This window comes from Pygocentrus nattereri, chromosome 5 (assembly GCF_015220715.1).
Source record: "Pygocentrus nattereri isolate fPygNat1 chromosome 5, fPygNat1.pri, whole genome shotgun sequence".
Lineage (NCBI taxonomy): Eukaryota > Metazoa > Chordata > Actinopteri > Characiformes > Serrasalmidae > Pygocentrus > Pygocentrus nattereri.
Window position 1 is genome coordinate 49,715,920 of NC_051215.1, and position 23,285 is coordinate 49,739,204.

At 44.4% G+C, this 23,285-nt stretch overlaps 1 protein-coding gene across 1 annotated transcript in view; it reads right to left on the reverse strand.

The window, feature by feature from the left end:
* Window positions 1-23,285, reverse strand: part of coro2a (coronin, actin binding protein, 2A) — a 56,656-nt gene extending 33,371 nt beyond the window's left edge. The window contains exon 1 of the mRNA XM_017718609.2: window positions 23,048-23,285. The gene's annotated coding sequence lies outside the window, so the exon portion shown is untranslated. The remainder of the gene's footprint in view (window positions 1-23,047) is intronic.

The window sequence follows — 23,285 nt, forward strand, 5'->3', positions numbered from 1 at the left end:
ATCTGGCACAGTGCTACCTCAGAGAGCAGGAAAAGAGCCATAATTAGCTCACACTTCATCTGTCTTGATAAGCAGGCAAGCCAATGTTACGATGGTGAAACACCTGGTTTAGGCCCACTGAGACTTCCCGTGTGCTTCAAGTGTGTTTTGGGGGGAGGGAGTGTGTTTTGGGGGAGGGAGTGTGTTTGGGGGGAGGGAGTGTGTTTGGGGTTGAGGGAGTGTGTTTTGGGGGAGGGAGTGTGTTTGGGGGGGAGGGAGTGTGTTTGGGGGGAGGGAGTGTGTTTGGGGGGGAGGGAGTGTGTTTTGGGGGGAGGGAGCGTGTTTGGGGGAGGGAGCGTGTTTGGGGGGAGGGAGCGTGTTTGGTGGGAGGGAGCGTGTTTTGGGGGGAGGGAGCGTGTTTGGGGGGAGGGAGCGTGTTTTGGGGGGAGGGAGCGTGTTTTGGGGGGAGGGAGCGTGTTTGGGGGGAGGGAGCGTGTTTGGGGGGAGGGAGCGTGTTTTGGGGGGAGGGAGCGTGTTTGGGGGGAGGGAGCGTGTTTTGGGGGGAGGGAGAGTGTTTGGGGGGAGGGAGCGTGTTTTGGGGGGAGGGAGCGTGTTTGGGGGGAGGGAGCGTGTTTTGGGGGGAGGGAGCGTGTTTTGGGGGGAGGGAGCGTGTTTTGGGGGGAGGGAGAGTGTTTGGGGGGAGGGAGAGTGTTTGGGGGGAGGGAGCGGGTTTTGGGGGAGGGAGCGTGTTTTGGGGGGAGGGAGCGTGTTTGGGGGAGCGTGTTTGGGGGGAGGGAGCGTGTTTGGGGGGAGGGAGCGTGTTTTGGGGGGAGGGAGCGTGTTTTGGGGGGAGGGAGCGTGTTTTGGGGGGAGGGAGCGTGTTTGGGGGGAGGGAGCGTGTTTGGGGGGAGGGAGCGTGTTTTGGGGGGAGGGAGCGTGTTTTGGGGGGAGGGAGCGTGTTTGGGGGAGCGTGTTTGGGGGGAGGGAGCGTGTTTGGGGGGAGGGAGCGTGTTTTGGGGGGAGGGAGCGTGTTTTGGGGGGAGGGAGCGTGTTTGGGGGGAGGGAGCGTGTTTGGGGGGAGGGAGCGTGTTTGGGAGGAGGGAGTGTGTTTTGGGGGGAGGGAGCGTGTTTGGGGGGAGGGAGCGTGTTTGGGGGGAGGGAGTGTGTTTTGGGGGGAGGGAGCGTGTTTTGGGGGGAGGGAGCGTGTTTGGGGGGAGGGAGCGTGTTTGGGGGAGCGTGTTTGGGGGGAGGGAGCGTGTTTGGGGGGAGGGAGCGTGTTTGGGGGGAGGGAGTGTGTTTTGGGGGGAGGGAGCGTGTTTTGGGGGGAGGGAGCGTGTTTGGGGGGAGGGAGCGTGTTTGGGGGGAGGGAGCGTGTTTTGGGGGGAGGGAGTGTGTTTGGGGGGAGGGAGCGTGTTTGGGGGGAGGGATGTGACGGCGTGAACGAGTGACGAGTGGTACCATAGTTTAAGCACAGCCAGAGGAGTCGTCTGTCATTACCTGAATTACCTGCTGGTCTCTCTCGTTCAAAGAAAGCTGAGTGGCGCCTTTTAAATACAAGAAGTTTCTGGCGGCTCTGGTAAAACGGCTAAACGGCTCTGGTAAAACGGCTAAACGGCTCTGGTAAAACGGCTAAACGGCTCTGGTAAAAGGCCGATTTTGGTGTAAATGAGGTTTTTACAATTCAAATAAACTTCCACAGCATCTACAGGAGCAGTCAAGTGTTGACACACCTTCACCTGAAGGTTTTTACGCCAATGGCTTTCCGCATCAAAGAATAATAACAAAGCCATCAAAACTATGAAATAATACATATTATGCAAAACTATATATATATATGCCCATTTTAAATTTTATGCCAATTTTTAATAACCAATTCTGGGAAGTTTCTCTAGAACGTTAAAATCCTCTGAAGGACTTTATTTACACCTTAACCACTTAATTATGGAGAAATGCTAAAAAATAAATAAATAAATATTTTTTTAAAAAATCAACTGAATTTTCTGTATTCAGTCCTGTAGGTCCAAACTTCTGACTGGAACTGTAGGTGTTAAATTAAGATGATCTGGACAGCTGTTCCCCTAATTTTATGCATTTTATTGTATGAAAGCCCACACTAGCACTACGACGAGCTAAAGCAGCGGATGTCCGTCTGGTTTGCTTTAAATTCCAGGTGTGGACGTTTCACATGCGTAATCCTGCAGGTGTGAATCAACATTAGAAGACAACAGTGGCGTCTTTCCAGGTGAATACCCTGGAGCCAATCAGACTGCACTTCCGTTCTGCTCCACTCGGAGATGGCTTTTGTTCTTCGACGGCACGCCGGGGCATGAAACACTGGCAGCACGGATTAGCGCATGATGCAATACCATTTAGTAATTGTACAAACTGTACAGATCCCCGGGAGGATCCCAGATGCTGTGGGGTTACACCTCCTGGTCACACACACTGTCTGCCCCCACCTTGGCATGCCTATTAAAAATGGACACGCCTCAAATTAATGTGAATCAGTGTTTATTTACCTATTTAAAGCAAAAGGAAGCACGAACTTCGGAGCATTCCTTCATTCCTTTGGAATATCCGCAGTTCCGCAGCCATGTAGTCAATCGGCTGAGGCGCATTTGCTGATTCCTCCATCCTAAATGGTTTGGGTCAAGCTTCCATTACTTGTAAGCTACATTTATCACATAGTTTCATGGCTAAAAACAAAAGATGTGAACGTGTTTTGGCTGAGGGGAAATAATTGATAATAATAATAATAATAATAATGATTTTTTTTTTTTTTTGCCAAGCTATAATATTAAATCACAGGACACTGGCCAACATGACACGGGCTAAACACGAGCGAGGCTTGTCTTTCATTATTGATTTAACATACAAGCAGCAGCAAGCACTGGATCACATTACAGCCAGACTGCGTAAATAACTGAACGAATGAGCAGACAGGAGACGCAGAGCTGAACACTGGGCGAAGGTTTGGAAGCAGGATGGGTGAAATTTGCACAGGTTTGAGCAACGCACATTTGCATTTGCCTCTTTTCCATATGGTGCATATTTGCTAAACAAATAGAAGGGTTAATCATTTGAGCGTCCGAGGAAAATGATATTCACACAACAATGAAAATGCACAAATATAATGAGAAGTAGGACTCGACTAATATTGCCCAGCTGATAAAATCGGCCAATATTTCGTTTCCACAGACTCATTGGCTTCAGCAGACATCCCACAACACTGATAAGGTCTCCTTAAAGGCGAGAATGCCACATTCTGGAAATTGATGCTATTTTGAACAAACATACCAAGTTGAGATATTATCCTGAGATGTTATTTTACTCATTTTACAGGTTACGTGATATAATATGAATGTTTTTATATTTATACTAAGACTAGGACTTTTTGAGTCAATTAGATACACAGCACATTTGGAAATTCACAACTATATCATTGTTACCAATGGCAAAGTATTACTTAATTAAAGTTTCATTTGTTTGAAAATATTAAATTATACCAGCCAAAAATGATCAGTCCAATGTTATCGCATTAAAAATATTCAGATTTGCAGATTCTAACAAAAAAAGGAGGTAAGAATTGATTTTAATGGGTTATTATAACAGACATGACCCACTGCAGCAGTCAGTCCAACATTAGAGCAACGCCCAACAGTACATTTACGTAAAAAACACACGTAATAAATAATAAAACCACGCAGCAACAATCCTCAAAAGCCAATTACTACAAAGTTAGCCGGAAGAATGTTTTAATTAGTATTTTACAAATAATATGTCACGAGAATGTAACATTTTGTCAAGCAGGTGTGGAAATTCCACGGGAAACAAAAACACAACAGCCTTTTTACTTGGGTAGCTCAAGTCTCCGCTAATATTAAGCACAATTTCATCATTTCATCTCAAAACATTTAAAATGCTATTTTTTTCTCACAATCTTCCACTGAACTGTCCTCATTTTCCTGTATACAAAACGTCTTCCGAGTTACATTTACAGCATTTACGGCATTTGGCTGACGCTCTTTTCCAGAGCGACTTACAATCTGGTCATTTTACACAGGGAGGCCAAGGTGGTGTTAGGAGTCTTGCCCAAGGACTCTTACTGATATAGTGTAGGGGGCTTACCCAGGTGGGGGATTGAACCCCAGTCTACAGTGTAGAAGGCAGAGGTGTTACCCACCACACTAACCAAGTTCTGATTACATCACTACGCGCCAGTCTGCAGATAAAATATCCCAAAATATCTCGTTTCACCTGCCCATCCCACCATCACCCATCACTGAGAGGAATCATTTAGCTAGTTCAGAGAAACTCTGATGCCAGGTGTCAAATAATTTACAGCTCAAAGCAGAAAACGCATCATGACGTCTCATAACGCCGACTATACCGTGGTCTGCTTGAGCTCCTCACACCGGGATGCTGGTTTTCATGCGTGTAGCTACGTTTGACGAGTTCATTTCAGTTTCAAACGATCAAAGATGACATTTGATGACACTTGCAGACTTTTTTTAGCGCACAGATGATGAGATATGCAGGCTACTGATTTCTTATTGGTTAGTGTTATCTGTGTTATCGCTGTGGCAGCACATTTAGACGCCAACGCCAGGTGGTTCAGCATTCCTGAGACAAGAATGTCGCCCAACTCGGACTCTGTACTACTGATACCGTACAAAACATCAGACATAACCAAAAAAATCTGTCTTTTTTTTTTTTTTGGGCATCGATTTGGCACCAAAGTACCATCGTTGTGATGTCTAGTGTTGCTCCAGTTGTTAAGTCATCTCAAATAGGCTCAAATAGGGTCATACAATGTCACCCTGTTATTTGCATTTGGGAACACGTTTATTAATATTCTTAATTATATTCGGGGTAAGTACCATATCTGTTGTTTTGCTAAACTATCGCTTTAAATCTAAAGTCATGCTATAGGCTACGCTTGCAGCAGGAGAGCCAATACAACTTTATTGAACTTTAATCTCTGTACAAATCATACATAAGCCACTTACTACTTAGGTCAACATCACTATACAACAGGAAATGAATGCTGGATAATGTGCACAGCAGCTGTGGCACCACTGCCAGACACTCTACACTAAATCAATACTTCTACTGCCTTACAGTATCACAACAGCACGCTCGCACGGCTTTCACCACACACCCTGTATACATTCCACAATGGCCTTCACGACTAAGGCAGGTGAACTCTCAGGCGCAATCACATTCAGCAAGCTGAACACAGAGCAGCTGGATCAGGAGGGAAGCTGAGGACGATTCTAAGCCTCTGATGTAAAAAACACAATTTGATTAAAGTGCAGAGTAGATCCTGCGTTCTCAGAGGTTCTGCAGGACAGCTGCTAGAGGTGGACAATATGATGACAGACCATCATTATGATCACATACCACCCTTTGCTGAGTGTATGATGGGAAGCCTCAACACTTCTACACCAAAAAAAACCATTAAGACCACTGATAAATCCCTGACTGACACGCCTGTCCGGTAATCACATCCCAGAACAAACCTGCAGTGAGAACGGCAGCAAATTACTAAGAGAATTACACCTGGTTCTAATTTTAATAATAAAATAAACAATGCGGAAGACCAACAGCTCGATGCCAAAACCAGCAACAGGCTCTAAGTAAAGCCAAACTTTATCTGGATTGCTGTATTTTTTTAACACACCTTAATATAATGTCTTTTTTATTTTTATTTTTATTAGCAACAGATATATAGTACAAGAAATAGAGAGGTACGTTATGACAAGACAAGCCACAAAGAGATGAGGAAGAGAAAAAAAAAAAACCCAATGCTTAAAAGAAATGAACAGACATTAGGCAAAAGGAGAAAATGATCAATAATTATAATAATGCCAGACGGGCAGTATGTTAAGTAAATACAGTGGTACGGTATGTGTATACACACATATACATACACACATTATATATATATATATATATACACATTGAACATCTTGTATACAACATACAATAATCTGTTACATCAATAACAAGTAGAGCCAGGGCGCCCCATTAATATGATGTCTTAATGTAAATTTAATCTGATATATGATCTAATGGGCAGTCGTGGGCTGGAGGTTAGGGAACTGGCCCTGTGACTGGAAGGTTGCCGGTTCGATCCCCAGAATCGACAGTTCATGACTGAGGTGTCCTTGAGCAAGACACCTAACCCCCAACTGCTCGCTGGGCGCTGCGGATAGGGCTGCCCACCACTCCAGGCAAGTGTGCTCACTGCCCCCTAGTGTGTATGTGGTGTTTCACTGCACAGATGGGTTAAATGCGGAGGTGAAATTTCCCCGTTTGTGGGATTAAAAAGTATCAGGTAAATATTGCTCCTATAGCTTTAGTGATGGCTCATCTGGAGGGGCAGCTTTCTTTGCTCAAACCTCCACCTCATTAGACATGAAAACCCGGTTTGATCATCATAAACACGGTTTCCAGAATTCGGTCTACACTGAAAATTTTGGTTTGTTTCTGAATGAAAAAATTCTTTGCGCCACTTACTTAGTCTGTTAGCACAACTGATAAGGAACACTACCAGGTAAAGCAACAGGTAGCTGACCGGATTATATAACCCATTATGAAGTCACTTAATTTTCATTATATATACTGCATATATATCATATCTAGCTAACACATAAGCAAGGGGATGTGTCACCATGTAAAGCTTTGGGATTCCTATTTATTTATTTATTAGTCTTAAAACAGTAAATATTTGTTGACTCTTATGAAACTGTAATAGATGAATTTCTGATCAGAACTCAAAGGTATGATGAACACACGCCGCACGTCTACCTGCTGGTGTCGAAACTGACAGCGGCTCTCTGAACAGGCTGAGCTGTTGGTCGAGCAGAGCTGAAACTATAATCAGATCAGATCTCCAGCAGCTAACAGCATTAGTGAACAGAACTGCAGACGGCTGTGCATTTCCAATGAAGAATCCCAGTGTGGAACACACTGACCTCTGGACGCCACACACAAACACGGCTGCACGGACAGACAAAATACCACCTTGTGATTAGATTTTTACACATAACTGCCACATAATAATGACACCTTCACGTGACCTGACTAAACATCAGCCTGCATTATTACGTCTTACCTTATTTGCATCGGTCAGATCACCTGAAACCTCTTCATCCATCTAACCACCCAGAGAACATTAGTCTGGATGCTCAAAGCTCACAATAAAAATAAATAAATAAATAAAGGTTTTGATATTTAAGCATTTGTCTATATTAAGTATTTGATATTAAGTATTTAGTGGTGTTACAACTCATTTGTTCATTTGTACTGGTTATAATTCCTCCTGATGGAAGAGCAGCGATTGTGAAGGGGGGTGGGGCGCAACCTGCATTGGCGATTAATCGATTTCAAAATGCTACTAATTGAACAACTCGCGCTTTATTAATAAATCGGACATGTTTAACATATTCTCATCACTTCACCACCACAGCACACAGCCCAGGCAACGCTCATCATAACCAAACCAAAGAAAAACAAACAAATCTACATTCTGATTTTAATTTAACTTGATCAGACTCTGGCAAACCATGGCTGAATGTGAATGCTCTGTAAGATGATAAGCTTATAATCACATAATGCTGATTCAAATAAGGTCAGCCGCCTAACTAAAAGCACTGCTGCCTGACCGCACCAAACTGAGCCTATTGTTGGACACAACCCGTGTGCTCACTCCTTAACTCACCCATCAGGTTTGCTTAGACAGCAATATGTTGCAGAGATCACTGAAGACACGACAATGGAAAAAGCCAAACGGAGCTCTTTATCTGAACAAAGACATGAACTTCAACCCACAAAAAAAATAAAAATGAGGGATGCCACAATGACCACTACATCACACTCGTCCACCACTAAGTTAAGTTAAGTGATACTTTTTTAATCCCACAAACGGGGAAATTTCACCTCCTCATTTAACCCATCCGTGAAGTGAAACACCACATACACACTAGTGAGCACACACACTCACTAGGGGGCAGTGTGCACACTTGCCCGGAGCGGTGGGCAGTCCAATCCGCAGCGCCCAGGGAGCAGTTGGGGGTTAGGTGTCTTGCTCAAGGACAACTCAGTCATGTGCTGTCGGCTCTGGGGATCGAACCGGCGACCTTCTGGTTACAGGGCCAGTTCCCTGACCTCCAGCCCACGACTGCCTCCAACTGGGATCGTGCCTGGGAAATATTAGGGGAAGACTTTTCACATCTTGGTTATTGAAAATAGCCGAGGGAAATAAGCTCCCCCTTCAGCAGAGCTAACAAGCCAACATTAACGCTAGAGCTGAGCGCTGCTGCAGTAGACAGTGATGACTTCTGGGCTGTTACTCAATTTTTTTTCTCGTTAGTTTGTCAAAGTAACAGTAAAAAGAGAGAAAAACCTTTTCATTGATTTAATTAGTAGTAGCAGAGTCAGCCTAGCTATAACCGTAAGAGTTCGTACCCACATCCTTAACAACACATCCGAACAACAAGCCACTCACGCTTTGTGTTAGAGTCGCGTAATATTTATATTGATTAATTATAACTTCATCACAAAGACAGGCACGGAAATGTTTACACCAGAAAACACAGCTGTGCTGTTTCCACGCTCAGAAACACTCTGGAACATTCCACAAACCCTCCACAGAAAATCTGTACAAGACACTCATGGCTGGAAAAGATCATTACTCTCACACACACACACACACACACACACACACACACACACACACACACACACACACAGACAGACAGACACAGACACACACAGACACACACAGACACACAGACAGACACAGACACACACAGACACACACACACAATCAATAATAGATGAAGTGTCCCTGATGACCCCTCAGCCGACTCAAAGCTTGAGTGTGTTCTGAGAGTTTTCTGGTAACGATGAAGGACGAAGGCACTAAAACCTTTAGAGAGAGTTCAAATGATTCTCTGGTGTTTTTTACTGCATATTCTAAAATTTACAGCAATGTGTTATGAAATGATATTTTGTGTTAATTTGTACAACATTGTTTAGGGCTTTCTATATTTTACTATTTGTCTTGGGCAAAAGGCACTTTTGAGACAAATGTTTTCACAACAACAGCAACAACAACAACAAAAAATAACAGCAGCAACAGGAACAACAACAACAACAACAACAACAACAACAACAACAGCAACGGCAACAACAACAACAAAAAAAACAACAGCAGCAACAACAACAACAGCAGCAACAAAACAACAACAACAACAACAACACCAACAACAACAACAGCAGCAGCAACGGCAACAACAACAAAAAACAGCAACAGCAACAACAACAGCAGCAGCAATGGCAACACCAACAACGAAAAACAGCAGCAACAACAAAAAACAGCAACAACAACAGCAGCGCTATTTTTGAAACCAATACAGACACTGAGACAGACACTGATCTGACATACTGTCCTTGCTGTTCTTATGAGAAATTCTGTGAAATATCAGGTTAAATTCGCCACAGAACAGGACAGGATCCACTCTTTAATGTCCTCTGACAGCTGACGCAGCATTTTCTGTTATTATCAGCCGGACAGCTGGTATCAGGTCAGAGCCACTTCTAATAATTAAAACAAACAAATAATGGATACACACTGACTTCAGCAGATGTTTCCATCTGACAGATATATAAAAACTAAAGCTTGATGATGTGTTTATCTTCCAGACCAGCAGAACGTTTTGTAACTGTCCAGAAATAAATGCCAGATTTCCCTGTTAATGTTCCTCCTTAACTACTAGAGATGATACGTTATACTATGCAGAGCTTGAGTAAGACAGTTTTAGAGTACCCAGTACTGCTGAGACAACCAACTTGTGGACATTGTGGAAGCATTCAACCAACAGGAGTGTGTGTGTGTGTGTGTGTGTGTGTGTGTGTGTGTGTGTGTGTGTGTGTGTTGATTTAGATTTGCATTGGGTAAATCCCAGCACTCTCTCTGTGTAATCCCTGTGTGAGTGGGCCAACAGATTACACACACAGCACAGCTGCCATAGGCCCAGCAGAGCACGCACACACTTCTGAATGAGTGCATGTAAACGTGAAGCCAACACTCACCTTAAAACAGTAGTTCTGTGAAGAATTCCCCACATCACTCCGAGTGAGCTCGAGACATGTTCGGTAAAAAGTTTTTGCTGTACATACTGTAATCTTTAAAAATGGACAGTAGACTAAATGTACGGCTCTACTACAGTTTCAGCGCTACTAATATCCTTTAGTCCATGTTTATAGAGAACTGTATGTCATCAAAGTGACACATTTTAATCCCACAAACGGGGAAATTTCACCTCTACATTTAACCCATCTGTGTAGTGAAACACCACATACACACTCGTGAACACACACACACACACTAGGGGGCAGTGAGCACACAGCCCTATCCACGGCGCCCGGGGAGCAGTTGGGGGTTAGGTGTCTTGCTCAAGGACACCTCAGTCATGTGCTGTCGGCTCTGGGGATCGAACCGGCAAACTTCCAGTCACAGGGCCAGTTCCCTGACCTCCAGCCCACGACTGCACCCAAAGAACACAAAGGTAACTGGTGCTATTCCACTTCTTGCCAGCTACATTAGCCACATGACTTCAGTGTAAACACCAGAAAAAGAAAACTTAGGACACCAAACATGTTTCGACTGATCAACTGCATTTTTCATTTATGGGGCTGGGAGGAGTTGTGTAAAGTTTGGGCTGAAACAAAAGCAACAAAAGCAATCTAATAAAAGCTTCTTCATAAAGAGCAGCCACATGTCACCACAACCTGGCAGCGTTCATATTCATCATCCAGCAAAGACACAAATACACACATGTGCACACACTCCACTGAAACAGAAGGTCTCTTTAGAGGAGCAGGGTGTGTGGCTGAGGCAGGTTGTGACAGTCTGGTATTGTGTGTGTGTGTGTGTGTGTGTGTGTGTGTGTGTGTGTGTGTGTGTGTGTGTGCGCGCATGGCAGATGCAGATGACCCTGCACTTACATAACACACACTCAGAGGATTTAGTAACCGTCAGGAATCCCACTCACATCCTATTGCTAAACTATACATGAACTCAAAGAGCCCATCTAAATGCTCCTCCCTTTGCTGAAATAAAAAGCTTTGATGTAATTTGTAGTAGGGTGGGCAATAAAATCATTTTCACTTTATTGTGATAAATTATAATCACAACTCTCATGTTTCATTACAAAGTGAACACAATAAAAACCACGGTATTATAGTTTTTACCATATGTTTTAAATGCCACATTTTAGGAGTTCTAACTCCAACAGCAGCCCATTTTGAATTCTTTGTAGCTGAGATGTCACTAAAACCAACACAATTACATATAATTGCTTATTAAGCCTGCAGAAGTTTGGATGGATGGACGGATAGACTGATAGACAGTCTTGTACTGCAGCAGTACAAAGTACAGTAAAGGGCGAAACAGGAAAGCAAAACTATTGCCAGGCACTATTTAACGATGCATTACACAGAAGAAGTAAAGCTAAATAATAAAATATACTAAAACAACAATAAAAATATAGGGTAGTAATAAGTAGTAAAACTGCATTAATACTATAGAGAACATGCAGTGGTGCAGGTCCCCTTCAGTGAATGAACTGTACCGAGTGAAAATGCACTGCACACAAAAAACCTGTTAACAGTCGTGCAATATGAAATATTTATTTAGACCCACCCTTCGCTCTGGAGTTACTGGGAGTGTTCCAGCTCGGACTGTAAGTTTACATTTACATATACTGTACATGTCTTAGAAGCACAAAACTAAAACCAAAAAAAGCCTAAAAATGTCTGGAAACCAATGATGCAAAAATGAATTTCAACTATTTTGGATACATAAAAAACACACAAATACATAAAAAACACATTAACTGATTTTAGGGGCAAACAAATAAAATGTCAAATAAATGTAGGATCCCTCCCATCGACCCACCACCGATGGGAGGGGCAGTAGTAGGGGTTCGGTGCTTTGTGGATCGGGCAGTGTCCGAAGGCGTGGGCCTTGGCGTTCTGATCCTTGGTTGCTGAATTAGGGTGAGAAGTTCGGTCATCCGGGAGGGACTCGGAGTAGAGCCGCTGCTTCTTCACGTCGAGAGGAGCCAGCTGAGGTGGTTCGGGCATCTGGTTAGGATGCCTCCTGGACGCCTCCCTAGGGAGGTGTCACAGGCAAGTCCACCCAGGAGGAGACCCCGGGGAAGACCCAGGACACGCTGGCGCGACTATATCGCCCAGCCGGCCTGGGTACGCCTCGGAATCCCCCTTGGAGAGCTGGTGGAAGTGGCAGAGGAAAGGGAGGTCTGGGCCTCATTGATAGGATGATGCCCCTGCGACCCGAACCCCGGAGGATGGATGGATGGATGGATGGATGGATGGATGGATGACATACACATTTACGTGAGCAAACCATTTTAGCGAGAGAGAAATCCTGCTTGTCTGCTATGAAAGCTGGTTTGGTCAGGCTTGGGTGTCATTACAGCGCCCCTTGCTGTAACGCTCAACATGCAGCTCGCGCTTGCACTGTATCATAACATTTCAGAATCCAACAACGTGTTAAACCACATCTGCATACTTCAAATTATCTGCATTCATGCACTTGCATAAAGTATGTTTCTGGCTTTAGACTCAATTGAGCAAGACAGTGCTTGCAAAATTGCTCAAGTTTATGAGGAAAGAGAAGGGGATTTTCAGGGGAATCACAGGCGGTATGTAGAAGTTATATACAGGTAAAACAGGCTCCTGCAAGGGTTTAAAACATCTTTCTTTACTAAGCCTCAGTGTCTCTTCTTGTTTGGACTCCACCAAAAGCTACAGTTTGGCCCAAAACCAACCACCTACGCTATCACTCGGATAATTGGAAACATCTTGTTTTCAACGTTTGAAAAGTTCTGCTTAAACGGTTCAGATGTAAACAAAGTAGCCCTGAGTGGTTTGATGTTAAACATGCCACTCTCCCAGTTTAAAGACTCTAAAAGCTCCCTCACTGACAGTTATTACACGAAATTGTTCTGAATACCTGATGCCTGAGATATTGTTTTATGACAGCTTTAAAAGAGACTTTTGGCCTAAAATGAATTTTTTCCCTCAATTCTATTCACAGCTATATGCTAATGCTATGGGCATTATTTTTAACACTCAGCTTCAAGTTCATCTGTCTTGGAATGAAGAGCAAGTTTTGTTTAAATAATGATTTGACAGTTTTCTTTTTTCAAACTATCGTAAAAAGCTCTTTTGATTTAAACAACTAAAAGGTTTGAATGTTGATGAGAGCAAACATTACAACAAGTGATAGAATAAATGGACTTATTCTCAAGTAAAAGAAAAAGAAAACAATAGAAAAATCTAAACAACTCTCTGTTTAATATGGTAAGCTATTGCAATTGCACCACAGAATCAAGCTTATTTTCATTAAAACATTTAGAAAAAAGCAAGGTGTCCTCAAACGTTTGATAGGCAGTGAACCTATCTGATGAAAAACATGCTCCTAATCTTCCATAACATGCTTCAACAGCTGCCTTACCACCTCAGAGCTGACTGATTCGTTATGAGACATCTAGACTCTTTCATCATATAAGAAGAACTCTAAAGTGAGGGTTGATCCTCCAAAGAGGAGAAATGATTCATGCCTATGGTACTAAACCACCTCCAGGTGATGTGTTCTTACTACAGTATTCCCTCAAGCCAGCTGAGGCATGATGCGTCACCTCATAGTCCGTTTCTTTAGGGAATACAGAGAGACAAGACGAAGACACTATTTACTAAAACGTGGACCAACACATGGCAGCAACAAATGAGCTACAGGTGAGCCTGGAGTGAGTGTAACTTGCATTGTCCAGATCCCACATCCCAATGGATCACAGAGCTTTGTAACTCCATTACAGCCCAAAGGTGTTCAGTTTAGCTTTGCCACTCCAACCCATGCTAAAAGTATTTAAGCTCCATTACTGCAACTCATGTCAAAGGGAACGTTGAAGCCCTATCAAACACCTTTGACATGAGCTGGAACGTTGAAGCCCTGTCAAACACCTTTGACATGAGTTGGAACGTTGAAGCCCACGTCAAAGGTGATGAAAGGAGATTCATCACTCAAGCTCATCCTCACAGAGTTAGAGCTTTGTCATCCCAACTCATCCCAAAGTACAAGCGCTTGATGGAGCTTAAATCAACTCATCCCAAAGAATTCACCATGCCAGCTCACCCCAAAGGTATTTAATGGCGTGACCTTAGACTCCAGAGCATTCTACTGTTCTTTTCTATGGAGATTAACTATGCTTGCATTTGAAAACCCATATAAGCAATGAGCACACCTCAAACGTAGCTGAATCCACAAATGTCTGTAGCGTCTGGACATAGCTCCATGCCACAGAACGAGCTCACTGGCCAAAGGCTCCAACAAGGAGGCCACGAAACGAATTAATATGAGCTAATGCTACTTACATTTCATCGTTCACTGCACATGTACAGACAGAGTCACTGGAAATGACCATAGAGCCTCTGACAGCACCCATGAAATAATTATCACAGTGCCTTGCTATTATAATGACCTATGCTGACTCAGGAACACTCTGTGTGGTTGAGTGACTCCATCATAAAGACCTACAGAGAGCCACAGAGAGGGGTCTAATCTAAACTTGTTGCACAACCTGCCTCCCTAACGACTTTTCTCAACGCTCTGCTGACTGCAACACACCATGCATAGAACTTCTGTTCGGTCCAATTCAGTTTTCTTTGTTGAGCTCTTCATCCAACAGCTTCAACACAAATTGGCTTTAACACAGAAAGTGGGTGAAGCCCACTAATAAGTGTTCCAGAGGAAGACAGCGTCAGGAAAAAACTCCCTGAACATCTGAGAGGAACCAAGGCTCTAGAGAAGAACTCCCTCAGAGCAAGAGGAAGGACCACTGAGAGGAACCAACAGGGAGATTTAAAAGACCCAGTGGGGGAAACCATTCACTTCTGGGCTGCACCAGACAGTGAGGTAATGATACAAGTAGGACACATATAGGACAGCAGATATACACCCTTAAAAAGATGGTTCTTCAAGGGATGTATATAGAACCATGAACACTTAAAGAACCCTTGGCATTGTTAATGTTTTTTTTTGCATCATGATAGAGTTCTTCAGACTGATGGACAATGTGTGTGAATGAACTATAGAGGGTTCTATACAGAACCTTCGTGAACAGGGTTCTGTTTAGCACCAAAAGGGTTTTTCTGTTATTATAAGCTTGACAATGTGACATTAAAAGAATCCTGCTCGGTGCTACACAGAACCATTTTCAAAAGGTTCTATATAGAACCATCTACAGTTCCGTCAATCTGAAGAACCGTTTCATGATGCAAAAAAACAGAAGAATGCCAAGGGTGCTTTGAGTGTGCATGGTTCTATGTAGAATTATTTTCTTCACTGAAGAACCATCTTTTTTAAGAGTGTAGAACATGACGGAACACATACAGGATGAGAGATGCAGAACATGGTGGAATGCAGACAGACAGTAGATACAGAGCACTAGGGGTGGGGAAAAATCGATTCTTAGATGCATCGCGATGCGGACGTGAACGATCCTGAATCGATTCTCAAACGTCAAAAATCGATTTTCTAAATTTTCATTTAGAACGTAATGTGGACAGAATACAAAGAGCGGAACTTGGAAGTGGGGAAGTGCAGCGCTCGTACTGCCTGTGATGGCACACAACAAAAACACAGCTGGATGAGCGAGAAATCCGACCGGCTCGGCATTAAAGCCAGGTTAGATCAGGAATCACAACCCAAATGTTAAGAGCCATTTTGCCCTTTCAACAAAAATCAAACCACCTTGGGAGCCACAACATTTAATGTCCAGTATGTCTCAGTGTGTGTTAATGTCCTATTACAGGCTAAATATTATGAACGGAAACAGAGACTTACTTCGCTCTGCTTTAAGCTTCCGCTCAGCTGGAGCCGCTTTCCTCCCGTCTCCGCCAGAAAACTTTTCCTCTAAAGTACAGCAGCTTACTGTAAAACGTCTCCCAGCGTTCGGCTGTTTTACGAGGCTGAAGTCGCTTCTTATTCTCCAGCTTCTTGTTCAAATTTTTCCGGAATGGGAAAATTCGGGAAAATAAAAAAAGCTACATTTACATTTATGGCATTTGGCTGACGCTCTTATCCAGAGAGACTTACAATTTGATTATTTTTACACAGGTAGGCGAAGGTGGTGTTAGGAGTCTTGCTCAAGGAATCTTATTATATTGGTATAGAGTTGGGTGTTTACCCAGGTGGGGATTGAACCCCAGTTTATGGCATGGAAGGCAGAGATGTTACCCATTACACTAACCAACCACCCAAAGCTACTTTAGCTTCACAGCTTCTTGGTGTTTAACAGTCTCTCTGTGCAGATTTAATGTTCCAGGAAACCAACTGCGCTGCTTATAAACGCAAATAAGTCTCCAAAAGGTTCATCTGAGGTAAATCGCTCTCTGCCTTGTCGTAGCTACTAGCCAGGAGAGACGGTGTTAAGTTAAGTTAAGTGATACTTTTTAAATCCCACAAACGGGGAAATTCCACCTCCGCATTTAACCCATCCGTGAAGTGAAACACCACATACACACTAGTGAACACACACACACTAGGGGTCAGTGAACACACTTGCCCAGAGCGGTGGGCAGCCCTATCCACGGCACCCGGGGAGCAGTTGGGGGTTAGGTGTCTTGCTCAAGGACACCTCAGTCATGGACTGTCAGCCCTGGGGATCGAATCGGCAACCTTCCGGTCACAGGGCCAGTTCCCTGACCTCCAGCCCACGACTGCCCCCTAAGGTCACTTGCCCTTGCTAAGTGACCTGCAGTCTTGTTGAAGAACGGGGCTTTCATGCTGTGTTGCTTGCGTCCCGGTTACTGACACAGTGACCCCTGACTCTCTACAACACGACCAAATCCGCAGTTATAAAATCACTAAAGAAAACGGGCCGGGCGGCTGTAACGTGCCGCGTGGGCGTCCCTTATCACCGGATCTTATTTCACCGTAACGGCACATTTTATCGCAGATGAGTAGCAGCAGTGTCTCGTGTGCTCCAAACAAGAGCAGTGAATGAGAGTCTTCCAGTTCACTTTCCATATCACTTCCATTTGCTTGATTAATAACAGATATTGGAAGTAAATTCATTATAGATCATTACAAATACTTTGCTTTAAAAGTGCCAAGTCCTGACACAGTGAGAAAAAAGAGATCCTGTATAAGAAAAAAAGATGCATCAATAATCGTTTTATAATCGCATCGCGGCCCTCTGAATCGAACCGAATCGAATTGTGAGGTGCCAAGAGATTCCCACCCCTACAGAACACTGAGGAATCCATACAGGACAGCAGATATATGACATGGTCTGAACGTATACAGAATGTACAGTGGACTGTGTACAGAACATGAGTCACATACAGGATGGGAGATATGCATGTATACAACTTCAATTGGTCAACTGTAATCATAGTTGGGCCAATCACAGTTCAAATAACTGTAAAATTAGCACAGCTAAGCTATCAAGAGTTTGCCAGGGGGAAAAAAAGCTCATTAGCTAGACAAACAACTTGGATCTAACCAGTATTATCATGTTAGAGTGCTGGCTTATTAATAGTTCCCAGAATTCCTAAGGCTGCAGCTGGGGGAAGAGCTTTTTCTTATAAAGCCCCCAAACTCTGGAATGATCTTCCAGAAACTGTTCGGGACTCAGACACAGTCTCAATCTTTAAGACTAGGCTGAAAACTCACTTGTTCAGTTCAGCTTTTGGTAGCTAATGTTCCCCCTAGATAAAGGCAGCAGATCCAGGGGTCCATGGACACAGGGAATTATAGTAAACTGAGACACTGGTGCTGTCGTCCCGCCGCTCGCACGCGGTCACTCAGGTCTGTGGACGGTGGAGCGGAGGGACGCCAGACTGTCTCAGAGTGCTGCCGTGTCTGTGTGTCTTTCTGGTTCTCTCCTGTTAGTTAAGCTGTCATAGTCAGATCTGCCGGAGTCGTTAGCCACACTCTGGAAATGTTCACATTCCCTGTTTTACGGACAAACAGACAGAATAAAACTAATTCCCTCTCCCTGCCTTTTTCCGAGTATATGACTGCCCACATGTCTGGCTGGACACTGAGGGACAACCGACAGTCAAGCCCTCCTGCTGCCCGCTTCAGACCAGCTGTCCACGCCCAGCTACCACCACCTGCCTTGGACCAGCTGCCCACCCTACACTGATGTTCTCATAGACTCCCAGCTATTCCTACTACTAATACTACTACTATTAATATTAGCAGTATAATAACTCTGTAGGTAGTCTGACCAGAGGAGGACGGGTCCCCCCTGGCGAGCCTGGTTCCTCCCAAGGTTTCCTCCTCAGCTCTGAGGGAGGTTCTCCTGGCCACTGCCGCCCCTGGCTTGCTCGCCTAGGGGTTTTACACGCTTGTTAAAACTTTACTGGAATTCTGTGAAGCTGCTTTGTGACAACATCAGCTGTAAAAAGCGCTACAAATAAATTTGATTTGATCTAATTTGATCTGATATTAACCAACATTGCCTAATGAAAATGCGATGCCTGCTTTAAGCCCCAGTTTACGGTAATGCTTTGGTATGTGCTGAGGCCTTTAATACAGCTAAAACGATACGCACAGACACGCTAAATTGCTACTTGTAGGAAAAAGAGAGAAGAAGGTCTTGGAGGGGTCAGGTATGGCAGCAGGAAAGAAGGAGGGAGAGAGAAAGAGAAAACTACAGAGATAAGGGTCTAAGGGCATGTTTACTCACGGCCGCACCTCCACTCACACAGCCGCACCCTCAGGACTCCGACACCTGGCAACAGCTTCAATCTTCCGGCACTACCTCAGTAATCCCAGGTGTATTTCTCATTCACTCATTATCTCTCTCTCTCTGACTGAATCTCAAAGGGCTACGGCTGCACGATAAGGACAAGAATACTAGTATTCTGATGATACTGCTCCATATTAAACTACTAATAAATAACAGCAAGGTGCAGCAATATAATCAATCATTAATACGGTGCAGCCCTACACAGGCCATGAAACATGATTTCACACCAAACCAGTACACTGCATGCGTTTTTATATCACAAGTATAAATATACATCTATATACACACATCACTATATAAATAACAAGGAGCCATCTGAGATTCAACCACTCAGTCTGCTGCCTTTGCCTCCTCACAGACCAATCATACAGCAGAATCCAGGGGGTCAAGGCCAGACGCTACACACGGGGAGATATGAGCGAACAGTACAGGAAAAAAAATATATATACACACACACACACACACACACATATATATATATATATATTTAATTACAGACATTCTCTGACCGCAGCCCAAATGTAGTAAATCAGCCAAGACATGCTTGTGAAGGCAGCTAACGAGTGACGGAAGCTTATACCTCATCAGTTGGCACCTGTTTCTTGGCTATGTGGCGAGTTAAAGCGCGATAAACTGTAAAGTCCTCAAACTTTGAACGGTTACCAACCTGAAAAATCTGAGCCGACTGTTAACAGCGGCTGTAAAAATCTGCAATCGATACGAGGCATCATATGACTGCGCTTCACAGGAAACGAGATTAGGCTCCGGTTTATTTAACGACTGACTAATCTGTCTAACTGACAACACAAGTGCCATTTTAAAGAGGAATTCCACAGATTTTTTTAAACGATCCGCAGAGATAAACAGGTAAACAGGTAAACAGTCATAATGTGTCAGAAGAGTTTAAAGCCCCTAAACGCAGCTGCCTATTACACTGAATGTTTACAAAAGCTGTGCCTGATGTTTGAGACACCGGCTGTGTTCACATTACCAGGTGGCGGCACAAATCGGATTTTTTGCTCTAATGTGAGTTAGACTTGATGTTCTCAGGGTTGTGTGGACACGCGAATCTGGCCTTTTCAAACCCAGCCTGAGCCACTTTTACATACGCATCCGATTTGTCGCCACGTGATTCAGTGTCGCCATGGCAGCAGCGCGGAACAGAGGTCTGCTCAGAGTTAATTACCTTCTCGTTAGTCGGCATGCTGATGATGCACATGACGTACGTGATTTATTCACGTGACGTAACTGCTGGACGTGTGAATGCGGGTCATCTCAGGAAGCTGAAATCGAGACTCATTTTTCCGATCTTCTATTGTCCGATTTCGGTGAGCCCGTGCGAATTGTAGTCCGTTTCCTGTTCTTAGCTGACAGGAGTGGCACCCGGTGTGGTCTCCTGCTGCTGTAGCCCATCTCTGCGTTCCTTGGTTGTAACAAGTGGTTATTTGAGTTCCTGTTGCCTTTCTATCATCTGGAACCAGTCTGCCCGTTCTCCTCTGACCTCTCACATCAACAAGGCATTTTCGTCCACACAACTGACCGCTCACTGGATATTTCCTCTTTTTCGGACCGTTCTCTGTAAACCCTAGAGATGGTTGTGTGTGAAAATCCCAGCAGATCAGCAGTTTCTGAAATACTCAGACCAGCCCGTCTGGCACCAACAACCACGCCACGTTCAAAGCCCCTTAAATCCCCTTTCTTCCCCGTTCTGATGCTCGGTCTGCACTTCAGCAAGTCGTCTTGACCACCTCTACACGCCTAAATGCAGTGAGCTGCGGCCGTGTGATTGGCTGATTAGCTGTCTGTGTTAACAAGCAATTGAACATCTTTGAAGTGAATTGAAGTGTCTCATGAGTGTGTGTGTACTTGATAGATATCCTTCAGTTCCCCTTGTAGTAGCTGGAAATAACTTTCATTTCACCAAGAGAGCAAATCAATGGAACTTGCCATTAAAACCTGCATTTAAAAGTGAGGCTACAGTTGCAGAGTCTATGCAAACTACGCCGCTGGGCTTCAAGACTGGAACTAAATATGGTTTGAAGGGTCAAACTAGGAAAATATATCACCAATGCTGAAAAACGCATATGTATATACATCATGTGCTGGCAAAAATGACATTTTGTTGACTTTTTAAGTGAAAATACGTTGAAGCATCCACTACAGAGTTCACACGTCTTCAGATTTCAATGCGCAATTACTGTTTTTTTTTTTTGTTGATGAATTTAATATATTTTCTATATACAAATATATTAATATAAATATAAATTTTAAAAATTGCCCGTGCAAAAGATACAGCACTTTTTTGTGTTTTCATTTTTTTGTAAACATACATGGAAACTGCACTTAACTGTGCAGACAAAAGTATATTTCATGTATATTTACGTTTAAGTTTCTTCCCTGAAGAGGACGCCAGCTCTTAGAAAAGCACCAGAACACGTCGTTTGACCAGACGTATCCCAACGTTTGCAAATGATGGCAAACAGCAGCAGAAACAGACTAGAAACACTGCGTGCGACTAAACTTCATTATTACTTATAACGGCACTGAACTGACCCTGTTTCATCTGACCTGCTTTACTGGACTTGGCTGTTTGGCTTCAGTGTGTGATAACAAGGACAAAGTGCAGCAATAGACAAATGTGTGTTTTCCACCACAAACACACACAGATTACACACTTATTAATAAACCCAGCGTCAAGTGTGAACAGCCACACACACACACACACGTCAAATGACCGCAGCCATGGGGCCTCCACACCTTCACAAGCCCGTCTAATGTAAAGCGACAGTAAAGCTTATTGGCCAGTCCTGTGTCCTGCACATCCACCACCACTCAAATGACTTTGCTGCGTTTGAGTTTTAGGTAAAATTTCAGGGACAAAAAATGAGTTTAGACCACAGTGACCAGTCTGGGTGACCCGACAACCACCAGCAATGATTCCAGGCCAATAATAACCCACAGAAAAAGCTGCTAACACAGAAACTTACATTTAGCAGTGGTCAGAACCTACTCACCAAACGGCACTACAACACAACGTCCTGCAAAATGTCTCAGAATGACTAGTTTACATCACACGAACAAGCAGAACGTCGGCAAGAGCCCAAGGCCGAAAGCGCCGTGCCAATAAACGAATGGACTGCTTTAAATGAGTTTACCTGCTCATAGAATATCAGCTATAATATCACGACAGATAAAGGGCTTACAGCAGAGTTACCAGGCCAGGTCACCTGAACAACATCACAGGAGCAGCTGCTGATGCAGAAACCTGCATTTACTAGAACCTTCTCAACACACTGCACTCCAATACACATCAGGTACCAGGCTAGACCACCTGAAAAACCTGAAGATCAGCAAGGGCCCCACACCGAAAACACCCCCAGACGCTGATGTGGAAGAAGGCATCTACCAAACCTGTTTAACAGAACGTTTGTGGGTCTTCAGCTAAAACACGCACAGCAACTGAGTTCCCCTGAGGAGAACCAAGCCAGGCTACTGAACTCATCATTACGCACGCCCGGCATCGTCACGCGGCAAAAACCTGATATCACCATACCTTCGAAAATGTTCATTACAAGTCAGAGTGGAGCACAAAACCCCACGGCACTGCAGGAATCCAGGTAAACAGAACTCTTCCCGCTGTTACTCTGCTCTAAGTGCTGGAGCTCTGCAGAGCGTTCTGTGAGGGGATTTATCACCATAACGATTAAATATTGCCCTGCTGTCCTGCCCCACACACCCCACGCCTAACTTACACCACAAAAACAGGAATTCATTCACAGAGACTCAACATACTGGACTCCAGAGTCTCAGGGGGTTCAGATACGTGTGTTTACATCAGGACCTCCAGGCTGGACCAGCTGACAAGCGCTAACCCATCAGCAGCAAAGACTTCAGGCCTGTACTGACCCACAGGAGCCGCTGCTGAAGCGGGAATCCGAGTCTAATAGTTTACAGAGCTAAGTTTACAGAACCCGGCCAAAACAAGTTCACATCAGAGGAACCGAACCGAACCAAGCCAGGCCAGCAGCTGCGTCCCTGCTGGAGCGGGAACCCGCAATTACCACCGTCCATAATAGACAGTTCCTTTAACCCGGCCACCCTGAGCGAACGCGTCTGGAGGGACAGCGCGGACTGACCACTCCGAGACGGACAGAGCACATGAGGAGCCGGCGGCGTCCGTGACGGGTGGTGCTGCAGTGATGCTCGCTTACCTTCGTAATGGACCTGCAGTCTGAGAGCAGGTGAAGGACAGTGGTACTACTGCTCTCCGGCTCTCCAGCGGTGTTGTCCGGCTTTCTACTGACCAACCGAGCTCGGCGCGGCTACCGGACCCACATCAGCGCCAAGACTGGAGAAGAAGTGAACAGAAAACAGACGCACACCAACACAGAACCACCAGCGGGGCACATGGACATGAGCTCAGCATCGAGCACTAACCGGGCAGCCAGG